The sequence below is a fragment of the Trichechus manatus genome, unplaced genomic scaffold (assembly GCF_000243295.1).
Source record: "Trichechus manatus latirostris isolate Lorelei unplaced genomic scaffold, TriManLat1.0 scaffold00057, whole genome shotgun sequence".
NCBI lineage: Eukaryota > Metazoa > Chordata > Mammalia > Sirenia > Trichechidae > Trichechus > Trichechus manatus.
This window is the reverse complement of record NW_004443993.1, coordinates 2,759,616-2,769,355: the sequence shown is the minus strand read 5'-3', so window position 1 is coordinate 2,769,355 and position 9,740 is coordinate 2,759,616. Positions and strand designations below refer to the sequence as shown.

At 41.1% G+C, this 9,740-nt stretch overlaps 1 pseudogene; it reads right to left on the bottom strand.

The window, feature by feature from the left end:
• Positions 1-1,796: 1,796 nt before the first annotated feature.
• On the bottom strand, positions 1,797-2,703 carry LOC105756390 (olfactory receptor 7E24-like; annotated as a pseudogene).
• Positions 2,704-9,740: the final 7,037 nt, after the last annotated feature.

Below are 9,740 nucleotides of genomic sequence, written 5' to 3'. Positions count from 1 at the left end.
CAAGGGATGGGAGGGGTGGGGGGAACTAAATAGACAATAGTTAAGTGGTAACTTGGGTGAAGGGTAAGACAGTACACAATACTGGGAAAGCCAGCACAACTTGTACAAGAAAAGGTCACAGAAGCTCCACAGACACTTCCAAACTCCCTGAGGGACTGAATTGCTGGGTGGAGGGCTGTGGGGACCATGGTCTCAGGGAACATCTAGCTCAATTGGCATAACAGTTTATAAAGACAATGTTCTACATTCTACCTTGGTGAGTAGAGTCTGGGGTCTTAAAAGTCTGTGAGCGGCCATCTAAGATACTCCACTGGTCTCATCCCTTGGAGAGCAAGGGAGAATGAAGAGAACAAATACAAGGAAAAGATTAGTTCAAGGGACTAATGGACCACAGCTACCACGGCCTCCATCAGACTGAGTCCAGTACAGCTAAATGGTGCCCGGCAACCACCACTGACTGCTCTGACTGAGATCACAATAGATGGTCCTGGACAGGGCTGGAAAAGGATGTAGAACAAAATTCTAACTCACAAAAAAAGACCAGATTTACTGGCCTGACAGACTGTAGAAACCCCAAGAGTATGACCCCCAGACATCCTTTTAGCTCAGTAGTGAAGTCACTCCCCAAGTTCACTGTTCAGCCGGGGATTGGACAGCCTCATAAAACAAAATTGGATTAATGAGGCACAGCAGTCCAGGGACAAGGACTAGAAGGCAAGAGGGGAGAGGAAAGCTAGTGATAGGGAACCCAAGGTTGAGAAGGGACAGTGTTGACATGTCTTGGGGCTATTAACCACTGTCATAGGGCAATATGTGTACTGTTTAATGAGAAACTATTTGTTCTGCAAACCTTCATCTAAGGTATAATAAAAAAGAATTATCTATGTGAGATCAAATTGACAACAGCAACTCAAAAGGTTTGATGGGAAGCCTAGGGGGCAGTGAGTTGAAGATAATGGTGATGGACTAATTTGGAAAAGGATAGTGAGAGTAGCAGCATAACTAGAAGAATGTAATCCATGTCACTGAATTTACATGTAGAAACTTTTGAAATGGTGTAACTTTGACTATGTATATTTTCACCAAAAAAAGTTCCTCCAAGGTCGAGAAGGGAGAGTGTTAACATGTCGTGGGGTTGTTAATCAATGTCCTAAAACAATATGTGTACTGTTTAATGAGAAACTATTTGTTCTGTAAACTTCATCTAAAGTACAATAAAATAAATTAAAATAAAAAAAGAATGAAAGGAAAACAATGTAAGAACAAAATGATAATATCAGTAATGAGATATGAATTATAAAAAGGAACCAAACAGAAATTTTGGAGCCGAAAAGTACAATCGCTAAAATAAAAAATTCACTAGAGTAATTGAACAGCAGCTCAGAGGAGGTAGGGAAAAAAGTCAGTGAACTTGGGTGTAGGATAATTGAAATTATTCAGTCTGAGGAGCATGGACAGTAAACATAGACTGTGGAAAGGGTTGAGAATTGTATATATAAGAAAAGAGTTGTGCGTTTCTCTAGGACATTTGGGTCATAGATGACAAATATGGAAGTTTCCACAGATTTTATAGAATTCAATCATGCAGTGTTTATGACATACATAGAATCGCAAAATACTTCCACAATCCTATTAAAGATTCACTAAAGTAAGCAATACTGAGATATGAAATAGCAAACGGAATAAAAACTAATAAGAACTATGAAAATTATGTGACCAAAGAGGTAGGATTTCTGGTTCCAGATGTTTGTTGTGTTGTCTTTTCAATCCACACATTAAAAAAGAAGGCACAGGTATTAAAAATAGGCTGTTCTACTGAAGAGCTTCTGCAGGGCTCTCTTAATGTTGTTTCTCAGGCTGTAGATGGAAGGGTTCAGCATGGGAGTGACCACGGTGCACATCACTGATGCCACCACACTGTCCTCTGGGGAATGTGAGACAGCTGAACTGAGTTATACTTGAAGGCCTGTTCCATAAAATAAGCAAACAATTGACAGGTGAGAGCCACGGCCTGATGATGGGACTCTCAGAATGGAGGAAATAATTCGAATATAGGAGAAAAGGATCCCTGAGACTGGAACACTACCAAAGATGGTGCCAATAAAATACACCAGTACAGTATTGCTGGAGGTGTCAGTACAGGCAAAGCTGAAAGGTTGAGAAGGGTGGCAAAAGAAATGAGGGATTTCCATTTCTGTGCAGTGGGTAAGTTGTGACAACATCAAGCAGTGTAGCTTGGAAGTTCAAAAATCTAACGAGAAATGACACCAGAACCAGCAAGCCACAGAGGTGGGGTTTCATGATGACAGTGTAGTGAAATGGGTGACAGATGGCCAGAAACTAGTCATAGGCCATTACAGTCAAGAGTATATTGTCCAAACATCCTAAAAGAATTAAAAGACATCTGATCCAGGCAGCCCATATAGGAGACGACTCTATTGTGAGTTTGAATGTCCACAATCATCTTTGGGACTGTGGTGGAGGTGAAACCAATGTCAGCCAAAGACAAGTTGGAGAGGAAGAAGTACATGGGGGTGTGGAGGTGGGGGTCACAGCTGATGGCCGTGAGATGAGCAGGTTCCCAAGTACAGTGACCAGGTACATGGACAGGAAGCGTACAAAGAAGAGGGGCTGCAGTTCTGGATCTTCTGAGAGACCCAGGAGGAGGAATTCAGAGACACATGTTAGTTCCTGTGACTCCATGTAGCAGAAACACCTTTGAAAAAGAAAAGAGGGTTAAAGGTAACATGTAATTAGGCGCCCAGCACTGTGTCTATATTTTAAAGTCAAGAAATTCACAAGTAAATCATTCATACTTAAGGACCTAACACCCCAATATATTTTCCAATAATTATCAGTTGTGATAAGCTCATTCTTCTTAGAACTCTTTCTTTAATGGTTTCACCTGTTTCTATATACGTATACTTTGTGGACACTGGGCCAGAGAATGTTCAAGGAGCAAGTACATTTAAATACCTAATAAATTCATAAACACAGTAAAATACTAGCCTCCTCCGTTGAAGAAAACTAATGGGATAAGAAATATCTTTCTCCTTTAAGAAAAAAATCATTCTAATTAAAGGACACAAAGAAGCAGCCTGAGTCCCTCGATAGTAAAAATGGTTAATGCGCTCGGCTGCTAACCAAAAGATTGAAGATTTGAGTCCATGCAGACACACCTCACAAGAAAGTCCCGGTGATCTACTTCTGAAAAATCTGCCATTGAAAACCTTCTGGAGCACAGTTGTACTCTGACACACATGATGAGCTGTGGAATGACATCAAGAACATCATACATGAAGAAAGCAAGAGGTCATTAAAAAGACAGGAAAGAAAGAAGAGACCAAAATAGATGTCAGAAGAGACACTGAAAGTTGCTCTTGAACGTAGAGTAGCTAAAGCAAATGGAAAAAATGATGAAAGAAAAGAACTGAACAGAAGATTTTAAAGGGTGGCTTGAGAAGACCAAGTAATGTATTATAATGACATGTGCAAAGACCTGGAGTTAGAAAACCAAAAGGGAAGAACACGCTCAGCATTTCTCAAGCTGAAAGAACTGAAGAAAAAATTCAAGCCTCAAGTTCCAATACTGAAGGATTCTATGGGGAAAATACTGAACGAAGCAGGAACATCAAAGGAAGATGGAAGGAATACACAGTCACTGTACCAAAAAATACTGGTCAATGTTGAATCATTTCAGGAGGTAGCATATGATCAGGAACCAGTGGTACTGAAGGAAGAAGTCCAAGCTGCACTGAAGGCATTGGTGAAAAACAAGGCTTCAGGAATTTACCTAATACCAACTGAGATGTTTCAATAATTGGATGCAGCACTGAAAGTGCTCACTCATCTATGCTAAGAAATTTGGAAGACAGCTACCTGGCCAACCAACTGGAAGACACCCATATTCATGCCTATTCCAAATAAAGGTGATCCAACAGAACGCAGAAATTATCGAACAATATTATTAATATCACATGTAAATAAAATATTGCTGAAGATCATTCAAAAGCAGTTGCAGCAGTACATCCACATTCTGGGAATGGCCAGAAATTCAGGCTGGATTCAGAAGAGGATGTGGAACAAAGGATATCATTGCTGATGCCAGATGGATCCTTGCTGAAAGAGAGAATACCAGAAAGATGTTTCCCTGTGTTTTATTGACTATGCAAAGGCATTCGACTGTGTGGATCACAAAAAAAATATGGATAAAATTGCAAATGGGAATTCTAGAAAACTTAATTCTGCTCATGAGGAACATGTACGTAGATCAAGAGGCAGTCATTCGAAGAGAACAAGGGAATACTGCGTGGTTTAAAGTCAGGAAAGATGTGTGTCAGGGTTGTATCCTTTCACCATGCTTATTCAATCTGTTTGCAGAGCAAATAATCTGAGAAGCTGGACTGTATGAAGAAGAACGGGGCATCAAGATTGGAGCAAGACTCATTAGCAAACAACCTGCACTATGCAGATGACACAATCTTGCTTGCTGAAAGTGAAGAGGACTTGAAGCACTTACTGATGAAGATCAAAGACTACAACCTCAACATAAAACAAAAATCCCCACAACTGGACCAATAAGCAACCTCATGATAAACAGAGAAAAGATTGAAGTTGTCAAGGATTTCATTTTACTTGGATCCACAATCAGTGACCATGGAAGCAGCAGTCAAGAAATCAAACGACACATTGCATTGGGCAAATCTGCTGCAAAAGACCTTTTATAAAGTGTTAAGAAGCAAAGATGTCACTTTAAGGACTAAAGTGCGCCTGGCCCAAGCATGGTGTTTTCAGTCACTTCATACGCATTCGAAAGCTGTGCAATGAATAAGGAGGAGTGAAGAACTGACGCTTTTGAATTGTGATGTTGGCAAAGAATATTGAATATACCATGGACTGCCTAAAGAATGAACAAATCTGTCTTGGAAGTACAGTCAGAATGCTCCTTAGAATCAAGGATGGTGAGACTTCGTCTCACATACTTTGGACATGTTATCAGAAGGAATCCATCCTTGGAGAAAGACATCATGCTTGGTAAAGTAGAGGGTCAGCAAAAAGAGGAAGACCCTCAATGAGACAGATTGACACAGTGGCTGCAACAATGGGCTCAAGCATAGCAACATTTGCAAGGATGGCGCAGGACCGGACAGTTTTTCGTTCTGTTGTACATAGGGTCGCTATGAATTGGAACCAACTCGACAGCACCTAACAAAAACAACTAGTTCTAAAGGACATCTTTGGAAGGCAGGAAAGCACCCAGTGTGTCGACACCATACAGCCTATGTATGCTCTGTTCCTGTGAACCAAGAAGTGTCTTGGCAATATTTATCACAGATTTTTTGTTATTTCTATAGCCTACTCTGTGCCAAGCCCTGGTGGCACAATGATTAAGAACTTGGCTGCTAACCAAAAAGGTCGGCAGTTCGAATCCACCAGCCACTCCCTGGAAACCCTATGGGGCAGTTCTACTCTGTCCTATAGGGTTGCTATGAGTCAGAATTGACTCAACCGGCAGTGAGTTTGGTTTGCTTTTTCTGTGCCAAGCTCGGTATAGGTTCTTGGGAATTAGAAATGACTCAGTCATTTCCCTCTAAGTGTTCAATATGCACATGTATAAAGACAAAAATAAAATGACTTGTCAGTGATTCACTGAAAATCAAACCTTCAGATGACAGGATATTTTAATCAAGTGGTATGAATCTTGGCCTTGTTAATAATAATAATACCTAAAATTGTGCCTTCTCTATATGCACATACTTAATAATATATGCAGTGTCCATATCCTTACAGCAATACAGTTTAATCATCTAGAGATCAACTCATGTGACAACCTTGAGGCTTGAAATACTAAGAATTTGTGCATGTCACACAGAAAATAAGTAGAGGAGACAAGGTTCAAAATTAAATTGTGGTTCTGCTGCCCTGCACACCAAGAAGTTTGATTAAAGCAGAGGTCCAGAGGTCTTAATCAAAGGTACATCTGAAGTACATCTTTTAACTGATTCTATGTCCTGACAAGGGATGGAAACCGAGACTCTGACTTTATGTCTCCCTTTGAGATTGAGAGGGCCTAAATTACAAAAATGAAGTTTGAGATGGTGAACAGCTGTGGCAAAATCCAGGAACAGGAGCAAGAGAGATATCTGCCCTAAAGTATCATCTGCCAACTCTTTCTGTGATTTCCCACCTGTGATCGCTACTGCTTGCCAGTGCATCAAGGGGCATCCACTACTGTCTGCTATGGTCTACCAGGTACCCCCAAAGGAAGAGACAGTGAGCAGGGGTTCTCTGCCTAGAGTGACCAGGAAAGTAAAATGACTGGTGGTTTGGCAGAATACTGGGAATGTGCCCTGTGTCTGGAGTCTCACTGCCCAGATTCATACCTGGCTTCACCGCTTTCTGCCCCATTTCCTGATGTAAGTTATATTAAAATGCTATATGCCTTCCCTCATCTATCAAATAGATAATGTGCATTCCTCTTTCTTGAGGGTGATTATGGAGATGAAATAAATCATGCTATATAGAACACTTAGCTCAAAGCCTGACACTTAGGAATGCCTCAATAAGATTGTGATATAAGTTACTGTTGTCATCACTATCATTGTCATTGTCATTGTCACATTCATGATCCTCTTGGAGTGCTCAGGGGAAAATTTAGAGAGATCTATTTTCTGCTAAGGTTGGGGTGATGCCTACAGGAGCTAGAATCAGTGTGAGACGAAAGCAAAAATCTGAAAGAGACTTCTCAGATCTCCACCAGAACCAACTGGCAGAATAGAAACTTCACAGGCCTCTGAGCTGAAACTTAGCACTTCAGGGCCTACCATTTGCCCATTCTAAGTGTGCTTCTTGTCCTGATGAGGAGGAAACAATGCTCTCCCAGTTCCTCCTACCTCCACCATCTCCCATGGCACTCACTGGCTTGCACTGAGTCTCTGCTGAGACATGACTGAGGAGTGCAGGTTCATTGCCCTTCCACCTGGTGGGCAATTAGGGATGAGGCTCCTTCCCCAGGACTGGCAGGAAGACAAACTCAGGCATGGGCATCCTGAGGCAGACGACCACTCTGGGAGGAGACACAGGTTTGAAGCCCTAGGGCTGGAACAGCAACATAAAGGCTGGAGGGCATCGGCTGATTATTTACAGTTGTATGGCCTTGAGAGCTCAATGCCAACAGCTCATAATCGGCCATATTGGTCCACGTTTTCCCAATTTCTGAGGACTTGCTAATATTAATGAAATAGGAAGAGGAGAACATGAATGTCCTTGGGAGAGTCTGGGCCCCTTCTCTTCTCAGGGGAAGTTCACCTGTCTTCCTTGCTTCTGATTTCCAAGTTGCAGAGATTGTAACATAAAATTTAGGCTCTTTTTAATTGAAAAATCCAGTCTATACTTTTTATATCTGCAAATCCATTGTATTAATCATACAATTTATGGAGAATTAGGTCTTCTGTACCAAGAATCTGATACTATTAACATTTTTTCAGTTAGATTTTCGTCTCTAAGGAGAACTCCCTATTTTTCTTTCTACGGCTGTTGCTTGTGGTTTGGGATCTTATGCATTGGAGTTTTATGCTAATTTTAATGACAGTACCAGCTTTAATTTTTCTCTTCAATTGATGTTTGTATATTAGAAAATAATTGATTTTTACATATTCATTTGATAACTTGATATTTTCTTAAACTCTTCAGGATTTCTCATAAGGCTACAATCAAGGTGTTGTCCATGGCTGCAGTCATCTCAAAACGTCACTGGGAGAGTGTCTTAGGCTGGGTTCTCTAGAGAAGCAAAACCAGTGAAGCATATATATATACACAGAGAGAGAGATTTATCTTAAGGAAATGGCTCACACAGTTGTAGAGGGTGGCAAGTCCCAAGTCTGTGGGTCAGGTGTCAGGCTGGAGGCTTCTCCTGGCTCACATAGCTGCAGGGGCTGATGAACCCAAGATCAGCAAGCAATACAGCAGGCTGCTGGTTCAAGTCCCAAGAACTAGAGGTCAGATGATGATGAGCGGATGCAGAATCCAGAGCGAGCAAAAGCCAGTGAGCTTTGTCAGAACATCCAAGTGTATTGAATGCAGGCCACACCCCCAGAGAAACTCCACTTACAACTGATTGGCTGATCACATCAGACCACATCATGGAGGTGATTACATTGTAGTAAAAAATGGAGGATAACTACAGCATTACATAACAACCAAATTACATCATTATATGACTTCCAAACTACATCATTACATAACTGCCAAACCACACAGAATCATGGCTCAGCCAAGTTGACACAGAACCTTAACCATCACAGAGAGGATCTGCTCCCAAAGTCACTCATGTGGCTGTTGGCAGGATTTAGTTCCTTGTGGCCACTGGCCAGAGGCTTCCCTCAGGTCCTTGCCACATGAGACTCTCATCAGGCAGCTCACATATCATAGCTGGCTTTCATCAGAGCAAGGGCGAAAGCAATAGTGTGCCAGGAAGATAAAAGAGTTTTGTTTTTTGTACTCCAATCTCAGAAATGACATCCGACTAATTTTGCCAGCTACAACAGTGGATTCAAACATACAACAATTGTGAGGATGGCACAGGACTGGACATTTTGTTGTCAGACATAAGGTTGCTATGAGTCGGAACTGACCCCACAGCACCTAACAACATTTATTGGAGGCGAATTACTAGGTCCAGCCTACATTCAAGGGGAAGAGATTATACAAAGTATGAACACAAGAAGTCAAGGTCCTTGAGAGAATCTTATAAGCTATACATCTCATAGCCTATCCCTGTTTTAGTACATTGGTCTCTAAGCACAAGACTATGGAGATGTCCCTCTGCTTTCCAGCATAGTCCCCAACACATCACACAACCATGCTCTCAAGAAAACTCTCTGGAGAAGACTGACAGTTTGACATATTTACCTCTGTATTAGGGCACATCTGCAGACCCCACCATTCTACAGCTGGACAAGCAGTCAGAAGAAGACCACCCCTGGTTTATCTTATATCAGCACAGTCTCTCCATTTACATCAGGCCAAGCCATAGCCATCCCGTGCTCAAATTCAAAAAATATGGCTCATCTAGAAAGGGCTCATCTCATTCCAGAAAGTACTTTCTTTAGATTTCATTTTGCTCACAACTCTTGAAGTCATAAATAAAATGTGCTTTTGCCCTGTGTTTTTTCCTAGGAGATAAAGTGGGATTTATGAAAATAATGATTTATTGCACTTCTCACATCTTATATATGCAGCCTTTCTGGCTCATGTGAGGAACGGTGAGATTGGTTTGTCATTAACTGATAGGAAGAAAAGTTGAGCATATCCAATTAAATTGGATATGGACGAAAGGATGCTATTTACTTGCATTTGTATAAATGGCAGAGGGGAAATTTGGAGAGATCAAATGACCAAATGGCAGATATGTAAAGGTGGATTGGAGAGGGAGAGCCTGGGTGTTGGGGTGTTGAGACCTTTTAGAAATGCTTGGACACTAGCAATAGTTTAATTTTAAACTGAAATAATTTCATAATGGGTAGACAGGATCAGATACTATGGTCATTGCTAAAGATAAGTATAGAGATATGAGGTATAGAAGTCAAACATAGTTATATTTGTGCACTAAAACAAGTGATTTGCTTTGTGCTTTTCCTAAAACCCTCTCACATGAGTGTCCTTGAAGAAAATAGACAGACCACCATCTTGCATTTAGTTTTTAGATGCCCAATTGAGAATTTTCTGTCCTTAATATTATT